A 14,101-nucleotide genomic window follows, 5' to 3' on the forward strand; every position below is an offset into this window, starting at 1 on the left:
TAAAACTCTGCTTGCTTCTTTTAGAGTTTCTTCATCCTCCCTGTAATCCCCTTCATCACTGTCGGCTCTGTGTCTTCAGTCTTCTTCATTTAACTGCACATTTCCCCCACAGTACAGTTAGAACAATCAGTGGAAAAACAGATTCTGATTTTTCTTTTATTTAAAGTCACCAATTACTCTTCCCAAAGAGTCTCTATCTAGACATCACTATCTACTCCTATTGCCCTTTCGAATGAATTGTGCCAGTATTTTCTTTGTTCCTTTAAAGTTTCATGCAAATACTTGAAGGTAGGAACCCTGTTTTGCCCACTGATACTATCCTATCAGGCTTTAGCAATTTATACCAGCTTGTTGCATAAAGGAATACTTGGAGTTTGTTAGAGAGTTCACATGGTGATGTCATAAAATAGAATGTGAACCCCTTTCTATAAAAGAAAACCATGAGGGGGATTCAAGAAGACAAAGACAGACTCAGTCATAGAATCTACAAGAGACAAAGTCTTTTAGCAAAGAACAACACAAAGATTTAATTCTGATGCCCACTTAGTGAAAAGGGCTTGGAGTTGAAAATATTTCTCATATCTTAGCTTTGTTCACCTTTTCATCCCAACAGAGAGGTGGATGAACTGTGGGTAAGAACTTAAATGTGTGAGAGCCCCTAAGGTAGGATACTAAGCCATGGAAAAGAACCCATAAATTACCTGGAAGGATGAGTTCCTGGGACTGCAGGACTCTTTTCTTGTGAATAAAATGTGCAATCAGAAAGTTATGGAAGTGTGTGTGGTACTGCAGAAAACCAAACCAGTCCACCTAGCTTAAGGTTAGGGAGTGAAGTAATTCTTTTAGTAGGTCTTTTAGAAAAACAGACCGTTTTACTATCCCCAATGTTTCCATGATGGAGAACTGTTGTCACCAATCTCTCTACAAAGATCACAGGCCAATAATACCTGGACCATTGTGGCTACATTATGTACAGCTTTCAAAGCATTGTAATTACTTTATTTAAAAGGTATACCTCCAGCCGGGTGGTGGTAGTGTATGGCTTTAATCCCAGCACTCAGGAGGCAGAAGCAAGTGGATTTCTAAGTTCCATGGCAGCGTGGTCTACAGAGTGAGTTTCAGGACAGGTCTCAGAAAATTAAAGAAAAAAAAAAAGAGAAAAAGAAAGAAAGAAAAAGAAAAGGTATATTTCCTCTACTTCTTGAATGTGTATTTTGCCAACATGACAATTCCCTTATGGGATGGGAGACTTTTTGAAATTACATTTTAGTAATTTAATTTATTGTTTGTTTGTACCTGTGTGTAGCTTAAAGTTTGTCCGGCCCTGCCTGGGCCCTGCAGTCCCGTGGCCTGCTTATAAAATAATCACACAGAGGCTTAATATTATTTATAACTGCTTGGCCATTAGCTCAGGCCTACCACTGACTAACTCTTACATTTAAACTCAGCCCATTTCTGTTCATCTATATGTTGCCACATTTTCTGTGGCTTTACCAGTACCTCATTACATGCTGTTCCCTGGACGGCAGGCTGGTGTCTCCTGACTCAGCCTGCCTCTTCCCAGAATTCTCCTTGTCTGCTTATCCCACCTATACTTCCTGCCTGGCTACTATCCAATCAGTGTTTTATTTATCAACCAATCAGAGCGACACATTCACAGCATACAAAGCAATATGCACAGCACTTCCTTTTTTCTTTATTTTTCAAAAAGGAAGATTTCAACTCCAACATAGCAAAATTACATATAACAAAACAGTTATCAAGCAAGAATTACAGTTACAATATCTAGTCTATTTATATTTAGCAAAATTAAAGAAAATATTTTGTTTGTCCTATATTTGTGAGTCCAAGGTTTCATATCTACCTTATCTCTTATCATAACCAAGGAAAACCATAATTATAACTATCTAGTCTTCAACTACATCGAAGACCTCAAAAGGATACAATATTATCTAAGTAAACAGGAAGAGCATTGTAAGCAACTTCCAAAAATCTAGAATGACAGAGACAGCTGCCTGCCTGGACAGTCATCCAAAGTTCCCCTGTAACATTTGGGCATCCATCTTCAGCCCATAGGCCTAGTCTCTCAGTCATTTTTTTCCCTCTGTGTCCTGTAGAATGTCTGGCAGTTTCTTCTGCAAAGCAGGAACCTGAAAGACCATCTCATCTTGCAAAGTTCAGTGGTCACCTTCCTATGGGTCCTACATCCAGTCAATACAACATTTTGTTAAGCAGTCCAAGCAAGAACAGTTTCTTGTCCAAATGGCTATTTTTGCCAAGAAGAAGATAAAACTCCATATGGAGTATCTTCAATGCCCATCTTTCTCTTTGAAGTAAATTGGTGCTGCCAGGAGCAGACATGTCTCACTGTCCAGAAAGTCTAAGTTTTTAAAACATTTTAAAAGTCATATTCTGTAGGTCTTTGAAGTGTTTGAAGATTACCTACCTAATTGAATTATATCTTTGTATACTTAGAAAACTTAGCATGACTATAAGTGTGACTTATAGAAGACTAAATATTAATCTGTATTTCTTAATTATCCTTTACAATTTAAATAAGTTACATAAACATAATACCTTAAAGGAGAGTAGAAATATATATAGTATAACAAAATCAACCCTAAATTTGAATTAATAAACTACAACTCATAGCAATGTAAAACATTTTAAATAAGTTGTTGTTCTTTAAAAGTAGGTTCATTAATCTACTCTTTCATCCTATCATATCTATATTCTACATTTTTATACCATATCCCTCTTTCTTCTTTTAGAAAGAGATTAGTGCTGCGGATATTGCTCTGTATGCTGTGAATGTGTTGCTTAGCCAGGCAAGTAGCATAGGCGGGATAAGCAGACAAGGAGAATTCTGGGAAGAGGCAGGCTGATTCATGAGATGCCAGCCTGCTGCCCAGGGAGCAGCATGTAATGATACACAGGTAAAGACATGGAAAACATGGCAGCAAATAGATGAACAGAAATGGGCTGAGTTTAAATGTAAGAGCTTGTCAGTGATAGGCCTGAGCTAATGGCCAAGCAGTTATAAAAAGTATTAAGCCTCTGTGTGATTATTTTTATAAGCAGGCCATGGGACTGCAGGGCCCAGGCAGGACCGGAGAAAATTCTAGCTACATCTGTGTGTGTACATTCCTGTGGAAGGGATGAATGTGTGCCTCATAGTATGTCTGTGGAGGGTGGAGGACAGTTCGCTGGACTTAGTTCTCTCCATCCACCATGTGGATACTAAGGATTGAATTTATGTCATCAGATTTGGTGGCAAATGTTGATCCATCTCACAAGGATAAGAATTTTAAAATGTCCATTTGTTCTTCATTAAAAGTATATTATAAAATAAATTTTAGATATTTATTTGTTGATGAGACTTTTAACAGGGTAGACTTGACCACATATTCTGGTTTTCCTTAACTGGGATAAAATTCTTAAATCTCACTGGGCAAAGCTTTATGATGTACCAGTGTTACTCATTTACTTACCCATCTCTCAGAATTTCAGTTATTTCCCTACCATACGGTTGTTACCTCCCATACTCTCATGCTGTCTCTCGCTATAGACTTTCAAGTTCCCCCAAGCTTGGACCGTTGTCTCTTTCACCACTGCATTCTAATTACCCAGTATGAGATTCACCGGCATGTTATTTATTCTGTAAAAATACATTGTACAGATCCTCAGTTATGGGTGCAAATGCTATCAGTATTTTCACATTTTGTTTCCCCTACTTGTTTAAGAAGTTGATTTCTGTTGCTTCTCCAAGTACTTCCTAATTGGTCATCTGAGACAATGATTCATTCATCTGACTTTATGATTTTCATCTAATGCTCTTTTTGAGTGAACAGTCCATTTGATATATAATACCTGAACAACTATGCTTTGTAAAATATTTTAACCTTAGAATACCTTTGGCTAAATTGAGGAGTGATTACTCGACCAAACTCTTTGAAACTTACAAAGATCTGTTTGTATTACATATTTGAATACATTTCCAACCCTTTAATTCCAGTGATCAGAAATAAAATTCTAAAGGTGGGACAACACGTGAAAAAAATGGAATTTCAAGTTTATATGAAAAATGCATATTTTCCAAGATTGGCTTATATTTTTCTTCTCTTTTCGCCATTCTTCACATCCAGAAAAAGCTTTATCAAAATTAACAATATTTTGTGCTTCAGAGGAATTTCTTTGAGAGTATCAAAACATTTGAATTTTTACCAGATTGATAGGATATGTTAGCACTTGGATTTCAAGGCGACTTTTACATGAAAGAAATGCCTGGATATATTGGCAAGCTAGCTAAGAGATCCCCCTTCATTCTCCTAGATGCCAGACATGTAGCACAGTTTGCACTGTGGAGTTAAACCTCAACATCAAAGACATAACCTTCATACTTTCAGTGAATGAAGGATCACCTTAATCTTTGCACCTGTGTAGCACTCATGTCTAGGGAAAACAGCCATGCTTCATACCAGTGGTTTTGACTTGAAAAAGAGGGTACAGAGGGTAGAGTTAGACCACCAAACGACTTCTGATAGAGGGATGAACGATAAGGAATTGAATCTAGATCATTAGAAGCTGTTGAGTATGCAAAAAAGGCATTATTTAAACTGTTCCATCCCTGCAGGGCAAGTGATAGTTACTGTTAATTTTGTTCAAATTGAAGGCTCAAAACATGGGTAACTTGACTGTTCTGTCATCTTTAGAAGTATTTCTCAATGGGACACCAAAATTTCTTTAAAGTAAAGAACAGGATACTTTTATTTCTCTCTCCTGTAATCTTTGACTTAAAATTATCTAAGATGTGTTTTGTCATATGTTATAAAGTCAGCTTAAAAATTCTGAAGTAGACTTTCAGCTTCTTTTAAATTTCTTTTACTTTTTGAGATTATGATATAATCACATCACTTTTCCCTTCCCCTTCCTCCTCCAAACCTCATCATATATTAACTTTACTCTCTTTCTAATCCAAGTGCAATTTTTTCATAATTGTTACATGAATATAAATATATGTAGATACTTGTTTTTCCATAAAGCATTAATATAATCTGTTCAGTCTATATTATGTTATTTGTATGTATGTTCTCTAGGCTGACACTTTGGTAATAGATAATAAATTGATGTGCTCTTCCTAGGGGAAGACTATTCAAAACAACTTTTACATGACACATTCCAGTCAGAATTGCATAGATCAACAAGACAGCCAACCAAAAATGCTGAAGAGTGTGTAGAGAAAACAAAACTCTCATTCACCATTGCTGGGATTGCAAATTGGTACACCCCCTCTGGAAATCAATGTGGAATAGTCTTAGAAAGCAAAAAATAAATTTACCATATGACTTAACTATTCTACTCATTGGCTTATACCCAAAGGCCTCAATATCATACTCCACAGATACTTGCTCGACCATGCTTATTGCCACTTTATTCACAATGACTTAGGAATGGAAACAATCTAAATGTTCTGAAACCTATGAATGGATGAAGACTTATAGTTTAGTGAAGATTTATCAAGGTCCTGTGAAGACAAATATTACACATAAATTAGATATAGTGAGGTTCTAGAGTATTGCTATTGGGAAATTTGAGAGCTCAGGTTGGCTGGAAGGTCAACAGTGAATAAAGCCCATGGGAAGTGGTTGAACTCCTATCCTTTCTGATCTCTGGCAACGACCTGTGCACATGATCATGCGTTGTTCTTCCTTTAACTCCTCTGCAGAGGTTAAGCCACAAGTTCTAGGAGAAAATAAAAAATTTCCCTGGAAACTTGGATGCAGAAAAATAATCAGAAACAAAAGGAAGAGTGCTGCTGGGAAAGGAAAGTAGATTTTCCAGAACTCTCTGGTCATTCTGATTGATCACTAGTATATAATGAACAGTTAAGCCACCTAAAAGAAGGTCTGCCTGCATACATCCTAAAGGCAGAAATGGTCTGCTTCATTAAATGCAACACAATGCTCTCTGACTAGTGTGTCAAAATAGAAAAGTAATTGCTAGCCTTATTATCTTAAGCTGCATATGCTATGACCTGAAAGTCAGTTTGTAATAAGAAGTGTTTCTTTAAAGGGGTGAGCCTAATTTCCTGAAAAATTAACATAAATCAAGTGAGTAAATTACCACCATAAAACCAACATTATTTATTTTTAAATAATGAATTTTTTTAAAGGGGCCAATAAAATTTATTGTGAGAAGCAAGGTTTATCTTGTTGAGATAAGCTTCTTATTCCACTCTGAATCTCTCTCCCCTGAAAAATCTGTGCAGGGACAGTAAATGTATAAAAATGTAAGAGATCAGTCTATCTAAAAATAATTCAGAATTATGTATAATTTTTTCAATTAAAAGAACATTTGTTGCATATAAAACATACTCGTTATAGTCAGACCTTGTTGAAAGTCATGTATCATCTGTAACGTATAAATCAGATCAGTATATGTTTAGAACCTGTTTAAAAGATAAATGCTCTCCCAAGCTTAATTCTTTCAGTAATAAGCCAAAACCATCTTTATAATCAATTATCTGATAATTTTGAGAAAAATATGTATTTACTGAATTATCATGTTCTAATGAAAATAACTGTTAATGGGGGGAAATTACACCCCATATATATTTAATTGTTCTGACCTTTATGTACTGAGCTGTGATTATATTTCATATGTATTCACCATCTGATGATTTAAGAAGTCTGTCAGACTTTAATCATTTTGGTAGAATTGGTAAGTAGTCCACCAATCATTGGTTGCTAAATGCATACAAAGATATTCTTACAACACATATTATTAGATGCTTGCCAATTTATGAATCAAAACATTTCCACTTCCTCAATAAGGTTAAAGTAAAAGATGCAAGAGCAAACATCTGACATGGTGCACTATTCCAGGCTTAAAGCGATGTCGTGACTATAACTTTAATTAAGGCTGCCATCACTTTGACCTGATTAGACAGAGAAGAGTAGCACTGCTCCTCTTTGCCTACCTTAAGATGGTAAGCTGCTGATGATACATAATACCTTTTGACAGCCTCCTTAATTATAACCTAGCTGAATGCATATCCTCAGAGTGGGATTTTTTTTTAAACAAAAGAAGAGGAAATTGTAGTGAAAGCTGTCAGAATATTTCTGAATATTGCTAATGACTGCACCTAATAACTCAAAAACCTCAACTTTCTTGAGATTTTCCTGTAGTTTTACAATGTGCTGAGCATCTTTCCACAGTTGGGTGAGAGCATTTGCCTAAGAACATCTGATTTACCTATGTAGGTCAGAGTAATGGCCAATCTTTCACCAAAGTATTGTTTCAGGTTTACTTGCTTCTTGATTTGCCAAAGGGAAAACAAATGCCATTCCTTTACAAGTTCATGACTTTAGAATTATTGTGTTCTACTTTTTATATGGTAGTACCATCCTGGGATTTGCATATTTTGTAGTCTGAAACATTTCAGCATAATAGATTTATGACACATAGTGTGATTTTCATTGCACTGTTTTATTGTATATCATTTCCAGGCTATGCAATACTTTACAGAATTTTGTTGTCTCTAGCCCTCAATTTTAATACACACATATGAAATATAATGAATACATCTTAAGTAGTACCATCCATAATATAGGGGTTATTTTTAAACTGCTGATTACATTCCAGGTAATTGTGTATAAGGATGCCTTCATCACAATTTTTCTTTGTGATCATTGCTTTCTAAACACAGACAATTTAGATGAAGCTGGAAACACTGACATGTCCAAGTTCCAAGTCTCATCCAATCTACACCTACAGCCAAAAGAGTTGGTAATAATTCTGTTTTTCAATTATCACAGTTTTCTATACAACTAAAGGGCATGGAATAAAGCTTTGATAGTTTTAGTTCATTAATTATACTTTCATTAATCATTAGCATAAAGAGTGATTTGGAATGTATATAATTTCATATGACTCCTCATCAGTCTGGATTCCCCAGACATCAACTAATAGAAGCAAACTAGAAATCAATGAACCATTATCCATGGACTGTTATGGCATGTCCCATGCCACATCATGAAGGACATAAAGAAAATTGTTCTTGACTTTTAGGGTTACAGTAAAGAGAGAGATTTGAGCAGTCAGTTAGAAAGTGTTAAGTTCCTGCACTGTCCTTGTTACTTCTCTTCCTGTGTCAGAATGCTTGACCAAAACAACTTAAGGAAAGAAGGCTTTAGTTCAGATTACAGTTTGAGAGTACAGAACACCAGAGGAAGGAGAGGAAAGCAGCTGGTCCTCAGGTAGAGAGATGAATTATCATGTTGTTTGCTCTCTATGCAGTCTAGAGCACAAGTCCATGGGATGCAGATGCCTGTATTCAGGTTGTATATTCTTACCGCAATGAAAGCAATAAAAAAACAAAACAAAACAACAACAAAAAAAAACAAAAAAAAAACAAAAAAACGCTTCACAGACCTGTTCAAAGGTGTGCCTCCTAGGTGTCTATCTTGTCAACTTGATAGTATTTACCATCCATACATTAATGCTATTATATTAGCATTTTATAAACAAGTAACAAATAATAGAGTAAGGAGAATGGATACACATTTATGCACACACACACATACACACACACACACACACACACACACACACACAAACAACAACAAAATACCCAACACAAAAGCCCCAAAATACCAAAACCCAAATATACTTAATAAAATGTTAAGGAATTCTCAGAATTGAAGTCAAAATGTTTGTATGTAAACTCTTTCCCCACACTAGTCATTAGCACATTTCTTCAAAGAAAAATGGGAAAGAGGGACAGAGAGTGCTTAGGAGGCCTGTGATTATTCTCAAGGTAAATTTTATAAATGTAAAGATGTCATAATGAAACTACTATGCTATACAATTTATATACTATAGTAAAAATAATTTTGCCAAGTTGCTTAAATGTTCAAAAACTCATTATTTAAATATAACATGTGATAATGATTTTTTGCTCTCTCTAACATATTTAGATGAACAAAGGCTCAACAACAGCTTTTGCCTTTTTTTTTTGACTAATGTCTTTGTAATATGCAGAAGTTTATCATGTTATTCAAGATTTTCCAGCCTGAAATACAGAGTCTGAATCATACTCGGCATCTGAATATGATAGAATTTTCTCCTGTGGCTAGATTAAGTTCCATGGACACCTGCCTTTAATATACGGTAGTTTGCCAGGGCCAAGTATTCCAATCACATGATTCCCTCTATATAAACTTGAAGGCCAATAACCTGGGATATGATAACAGCAAAGAGCGGTAGCAGCAAGGATAGCATCATTGGCTCCAGTGGAGAAGACAGACAAGCAAACAATTTATATATATATCATACACATATAAATAATATCTATTGTATACTATATGCATAAAATAATATATAATAAAATACAAAAAGCAAAAACAGTAGCTTTTTCATTTGGACCTCCTTCTATCAGTGCCAATGGCACTAGAAGTTGCCATCATCTCTGGGGGAAGATCCTCTTTTCTTGGCTAACTTTTGTAAGGAAATAATCTAAGGTGTGTCTTAGTTGATCCAGACCCAGTCAATTTTACATGTTTAACTTTTGCAACCATGTCACATGAATAAATGTTTTAAATGCTGAAGTGTACTTGAGGCCATTTCAGAGAAGGCAAATCTTAACCTAATTTCAAAACAAAAATCATCCAACTTTTTTTTTTTCTACTGAAATTCAAAAAACAACTCCAACAGCAATTTCAAAATCACACATTCTAATGAGAGTACGATCTGAAGGCATACTAATTAGACACATACTGGAGAATGATGCCAGGCAAATGTTAAAACTATTTTCCGTACTTACAGAATCTGAGCTGAGGTGTTTCAGGCATCATTTAGGGTTGTCTTCTGCCTTATTGACTCATGCAAAGCAAAGTGCACCTACTGCATGTTCAGAACCAAGACTGAGTGAAGTTATCCAATGGGACAGAGTCAGTTGCCTCAAGAAACACCCCAGCATTATTATATATTTGATTTTGAATTAATATTTGATTGTTACATCTTGAGAAACCCGTTGCTATTGTCAAATTTTTGTAAATGCCATGTTGGGTTGTGTGACCACATATGTGTCAATGACTTACTGTTTAAGAAGGTAGGTAGGGCCTAGGGAGATGATTCAGTGTGTAAAACAACTTTCCACCTAAGCCTGAGGGCCTGAGTTTCAATCCCTGAACACATTTAAAAGATGGATGCTCAGGGAAGAGCACACCAATTGATTACCCAATATCATGAGATAAGCCCTAAAAATATACATACAAGAATCACTATGCAGACTAAGCATGTTATATTTAGGAAAATATATGCATCTACCAATACATATATACAATTGTCAACAATTAACTGAAAAAGAGGTCATGATTCTGTCTTATGGAATTAGCATATTATAAATATATATTTGAAGAGTTTACCATAGGGTTTTTTTTTTTTTTAATTTTTATTTTGCAATACAATTCAGTTCTACATATCAGCCACAGATTCCCTTGTTCTCCCCCCTCCCGCCCCCCTCACCTTCCCCCCAGCCCGCCCCCCATTCCAATCTCCTCCAGGGCAAAGCCTTCCCCACAGACTGAGATCAACCTGGTGGACTCAGTCCAGGTAGGTCCAGTCCCCTCCTCCCATGCTGAGCCAAGGGACCCTGCATAGGCCCCAGGTTTCAAACAGCCAACTCATGCAATGAGCACAGGACCCGGTCCCACTGCCTGGATGCCTCCCAAACAGATCAGGCCAATCAACTGTCTCACCCACTCAGAGGGCCTGATCCAGTTGGTGACCCCTCAGCCATTGGTTCATATTTCATGTGTTTCCGTTTGTTTGGCTATTTGTCTCTGTGCTTTATCCGACCTTGGTCTCAACAATTCTCTCTCATATAAACCCTCCTCATTCTCGCTAATTGGACTCCCAGAGATCCACCTGGGGCCTAGTCATGGATCTCTGCCTCCAGGTCCATCAGTAGTTGGATGAGGTTTCTAGCATGACAATTAGGGTGTTTGGCCATCCCAACACCAGAGTAGGTCAGTTCGGATTGTCGCTCGACCATTGCCAGCAGTCTGTTGTGGGGGTATCTTTGTGGATTTCTGTGGGCCTCTCTAGCACTTTGTTTCTTCCTATTCTCATGTGGTCTTCATTTACCATGGTCTCCTATTCCTTGTTCTCCCTCTCTGTTTTTGATCCAGCTGGGATCTCCCACTCACCCAAGCTCTCTTTCCCTCGACCCTCGCCCTTCACTACCCCCACTCCTGTCCAGGCTGTTCATGTAGATCTCATTCCATTTCTCTGTCGTTGGGCGATCCCTGTGTCTTTCTTGGGGTCCTGTTTTCCAGGTAGCCTGCCTGGTGATGTGAGTAGCAGTCCAGTCATCCTTGTTCCACATCTAGTATCCTGTTATGAGTGAGTACATACCATGTTTGTCTTTCTGAGTCTGGGATACCTCACTCAGGATGATTTTTTCTAGATCCATCCATTTGTCTGCAAACCTCATGATGTCATTGTTTTTCTCTGCTGAGTAGTATTCCATTGTGTATATGTACCACATTTTGTTTATCCATTCTTCAGTTGAAGGGCATCTAGGTTGTTTCCATGTTCTGGCTATTACAAACAACGCTGATATGAACATAGCTGAACAAGTGCTCTTGTGGTGTGGTTGAGCATTCCTTGGGTATATGCCCAAGAGTGGTATAGCTGGATCTTGGGGGAGATGGATTCCCAATTTTCTAAGAAATCGCCATATTGATTTCCAAAGTGGTTGTACAAGCTTGCATTCCCACCAGCAGTGGAGGAGAGTTCCCCTAGCTCCACATCCTCTCCAGCATAAGGTGTCTTCAGTGTTTTTGATCTTAGCCATTCTGACAGGCGTAAGGTGGTATCTCAGAGTTGTTTTGATTTGCATTTCCCTGATGATTAGGGATGTTGAGCAATTCCTTAAATGTCTTTCAGCCATTTGAGTTTCCTCTGTTGAGAATTCTCTGTTTAGTTCTATAGCCCATTTCTTAATTGGACTGTTGGGCATTTTGATGTCTAATTTCTTGAGTTCCTTATATATTCTGGATATCAGTCCTCTGTCAGATGTGGGATTGGTGAAGATCTTTTCCCATTCTGTAGGCTGTCGCTTTGCTTTGTTGACCGTATCCTTTGCCCTACAAAAGCTTCTCAGTTTCAAGAGGTCCCATTGATTGATTGTTTCTCTCAGTGTCTGTGCTACTGGTGTTCTATTTAGAAAGTGGTCTCCTATGCCAATGTGTTCAAGACTACTTCCTACTTTCTCTTCTAGCAGGTTCAGAGTAGCTGGATTTATGTTGAGGTCCTTGATCCACTTGGACTTAAGTTTTGTGCACGGTGATAGATATGGATCTATTTGCAGCCTTCTACATGTTGATATCCAGTTTTGCCAGCACCATTTGTTGAAGATGCTTTCTTTTTTCCATTGTGCACTTTTGGCTTCTTTGTCAAAAATTATTTGTTCATAGGTGTGCGGATTAATATCAGGGTCTTCAATTCGATTCCATTGGTCCACATGTCGGTTTTTATGCCAGTACCAAGCTGTTTTTATTACTGTAGCTCTATAGTACAGCTTGAAGTCAGGGATCGTGATGCCTCCAGAGGTTGTTTTATTGTACAGGATTCTTTTGGCTATCCTGGGTTTTTTGTTTTTCCATATGAAGTTGAGTATTATTCTTTCCAGGTCTGTGAAGAATTGTGTTGGTATTTTGATGGGGATTGCATTGAATCTGTAGATTGCTTTTGGTAAGATTGCCATTTTTACTATGTTAGTTCTGCCTATCCATGAGCATGGGAGATCTTTCCATTTTCTGACATCTTCTTCAATTTCTTTTTTCAGGGACTTAAAGTTCTCGTCATATAGGTCCTTCACTTGCTTGGTTAGTATTACCCCAAGGTATTTTATGTCATTTGTGGCTATAGTAAAGGGTGATGTATCTCTGATTTCCTTCTCCGCTTTTTTGTCCATTGTATATAGGAGGGCTACTGATTTTTTGGAGTTGATCTTGTATCCTGCTATGTTGCTGAAGGTGTTTATAAGCTGTATCAGTTCCTTGGTGGAATCTTTGGGGTTGCTCAAGTATACTATCATGTCATCTGCAAATAGGGAAAGCTTGACTTCTTCCTTTCCAATTTGTATCCCCTTAATCTCCTTATGTTGTCTTATTGCTCTGGCTAGAACTTCAAGTACTATATTGAATAAGTATGGGGAGAGCGGACAGCCTTGCCTCGTTCCTGATTTTAGTGGAATTGCTTTGAGTTTCTCTCCATTTAATTTGATGTTGGCTGTTGGCTTGCTGTAAATTGCCTTTATTATGTTTAGGTATGTTCCCTGTATTCCTGATCGCTCCAAGACCTTTATCATGAAGGGGTGTTGGATTTTGTCAAATGCCTTTTCAGCATCTAGTGAGATGATCATGTGGTTTTTTTCTTTGAGTTTGTTTATATGGTGTATCACATTGACAGACTTTCGTATGTTGAACCATCCTTGCATCCCTGGAATGAATCCTACTTGATCATGGTGGATAATTGTTTTGATGTGGTCTTGGAGTCTGTTTGCCAGTATTTTATTGAGTATTTTTGCATCAATGTTCATGAGGGAGATCGGTCTGTAGTTCTCTTTCTTTGTTGTATCCTTGTTTGGTTTGGGAATCAGGGTAATTGTAGCCTCATAGAAGGAGTTTGGTAATGTTCCTTCTGTTTCTATTGTATGGAACAATTTAGAGAGTATTGGTATTAACTCTTCTTTGAAGATCTGGTAGAATTCTGCACTGAAACCATCTGGTCCTGGGCTTTTTTTGGTTGGGAGACTTTTAATGACTGTTTCTATTTCGTTAGGGGTTATTGGACTATTTAAATAGTTTATCTGGTCTTGATTTAATTTAGGTATGTGGTACCTATCCAGAAAATTATCCATTTCTTTTAGGTTTTCCAGTTTTGTGGAATAGAGGTTTTTGAAGTATGACCTGATGATTCTCTGGATTTCCTCAATGTCTGTTGTTATGTCCCCCTTTTCATTTCTGATTTTGTTGATTTGGATGCTCTCTCTCTGTCTTTTGGTTAGTTTGGATAAGGGCTTGTCTATCTT

Source organism: Peromyscus eremicus, chromosome 10 (assembly GCF_949786415.1).
Source record: "Peromyscus eremicus chromosome 10, PerEre_H2_v1, whole genome shotgun sequence".
NCBI lineage: Eukaryota > Metazoa > Chordata > Mammalia > Rodentia > Cricetidae > Peromyscus > Peromyscus eremicus.